We start from the raw sequence: 2500 nt of genomic DNA on the forward strand, positions 1-2500 counted from the left end.
TCAGGGCCGGGCGCCCTTCCCAGGACCTTTGCTCATACTGGGTGCGGCTCGGCATGCCGACCTACCGAGCCACATTCCAGGGCCGGGTCGCTAGCCAGAGCTATACGTCCTGTCCCCATTTAGGTTGGGTCATCGTCGGACCGAAGTCCTACCTTCGAGCGTGACGGCCCACCCTACTACTGTCACCTCGATGGTCGTGTTGTGGGCAACCCACGTACTCGAGTAGGCGGGGGCGATAACTCCCCGAATGCCCTCCGTGAAAGGCATCTCTGCCAGGCGCCGAAGCGTCCTCGAGCTTGGACTTTCCCTTTTCATCCAGGCCTCTGGCTGAGAAGCCATCTCTCCCCAATAACGGATGGGTTGACCGCCGGCCCTTTCCCAAAAGGGCCTCCCATAACAGTGACAGGAGGCCTGAGTCCTGACATCAGGAAACTCCCGAATGTCACCTTATGGTACTACTCCCAAACCCGAAGGCGTGGTTTTGCTTCCTCGCCCTCTTAGCCACTTAGAAGTGTTGCCCGAGGCGCCCCACGAGGAGGGGGGGCGAGGTTAGACACAGGCAGCGCTTCCTTGATCGAGATCACCGGCTTGGATTACACGAGAGCGCCACCTCTCGCAGCGAAGTCACCTGTGTCCTGTGTGGATCTCCTGCACCCCAGTGCGGCACCACACATGCAACCTAGCTCGAATTCCACTCACGCAGCCTCCAATGAGCTGGATAACAGGGGCTCGCAAGTTCCCCCAGCTTTAGATGGCGAGGCGGCCTGACACTAGGGATCTAGACGTACCTCGCCTCTCATCCCAAACCTACCTTTCGGACGGTTGTGTCGGCCTCCATGCTTGGATTACAGGGAGGCGCAACCCTCCCCGGCCTTAGGCACCACCTCTAGCATTGTGCTACTATCTGCCATCGACCGACGAGCACAGCCTCCAAGCTGGATTACAGAGGGTCGCCACGCCCTCCAGCTAAAGTGCCACTGTCTGCCATTGACCGACGTGCACGGCCTCCAAGTAGCTGGATTACAGAGGGTCGCCACTCCCTCCAGCGTCCGCTGCCAAGACGCAAGTGTTCTCCTAACCAGGTCACACGGAAATGCACACAACCGTGATGCCCCATCCAATTGGACGGGTGGAGACCCACCTGTGACTGGACCAACCACCCGAGCTCCGCTTGGATTACAGGACGACGCTGGACGTCCCGCTCGTAGCATGGAAGTACCAAGCCACAACGCCTCAAGAAGTATTGGCCCGCCATAAAGTATCCCCCCGACCTTACACGGTTCGGTCAGGGCCGGGCGCCCTTCCCAGGACCTTTGCTCATACTGGGTGCGGCTCGGCATGCCGACCTACCGAGCCACATTCCAGGGCCGGGTCGCTAGCCAGAGCTATACGTCCTGTCCCCATTTACGTTGGGTCATCGTCGGACCGAAGTCCTACCTTCGAGCGTGACGGCCCACCCTACTACTGTCACCTCGATGGTCGTGTTGTGGGCAACCCACGTACTCGAGTAGGCGGGGGCGATAACTCCCCGAATGCCCTCCGTGAAAGGCATCTCTGCCAGGCGCCGAAGCGTCCTCGAGCTTGGACTTTCCCTTTTCATCCAGGCCTCTGGCTGAGAAGCCATCTCTCCCCAATAACGGATGGGTTGACCGCCGGCCCTTTCCCAAAAGGGCCTCCCATAACAGTGACAGGAGGCCTGAGTCCTGACATCAGGAAACTCCCGAATGTCACCTTATGGTACTACTCCCAAACCCGAAGGCGTGGTTTCGCTTCCTCGCCCTCTTAGCCACTTAGAAGTGTTGCCCGAGGCGCCCCACGAGGAGGGGGGGCGAGGTTAGACACAGGCAGCGCTTCCTTGATCGAGATCACCGGCTTGGATTACACGAGAGCGCCACCTCTCGCAGCGAAGTCACCTGTGTCCTGTGTGGATCTCCTGCACCCCAGTGCGGCACCACACATGCAACCTAGCTCGAATTCCACTCACGCAGCCTCCAATGAGCTGGATAACAGGGGCTCGCAAGTTCCCCCAGCTTTAGATGGCGAGGCGGCCTGACACTAGGGATCTAGACGTACCTCGCCTCTCATCCCAAACCTACCTTTCGGACGGTTGTGTCGGCCTCCATGTCGGCCTCCACAAGAGAGTCATAGTTACTCCCGCCGTTTACCCGCGCTTTTTTGAATTTCTTCACGTTGACATTCAGAGCACTGGGCAGAAATCACATTGCGTCAGCACCGTCAACGGCCCTCGCAATGCTTTGTTTTAATTAGACAGTCGGATTCCCCCGGTCCGTGCCAGTTCTGAGTTGGCTGTTTTCTGCCGGCCGAAGCAAGAACCTCAGGCGCGAAGCCCACGGAAAATGCACAGCTGTGGCTTTCCACAGGAAGGTCCCGACGCTGGTCCGGGTTCGGCCGCACCGCTTTTTACGGCGGCGAGCCTCGCCCAGTCCCGGTGCAGTGCCGTTCCTGCTTCTGGACCCCAGCCCGACCGGCTCAGCCCTCA

This window comes from Dermacentor albipictus, chromosome 10, assembly GCF_038994185.2.
Source record: "Dermacentor albipictus isolate Rhodes 1998 colony chromosome 10, USDA_Dalb.pri_finalv2, whole genome shotgun sequence".
Classification (NCBI taxonomy): domain Eukaryota; kingdom Metazoa; phylum Arthropoda; class Arachnida; order Ixodida; family Ixodidae; genus Dermacentor; species Dermacentor albipictus.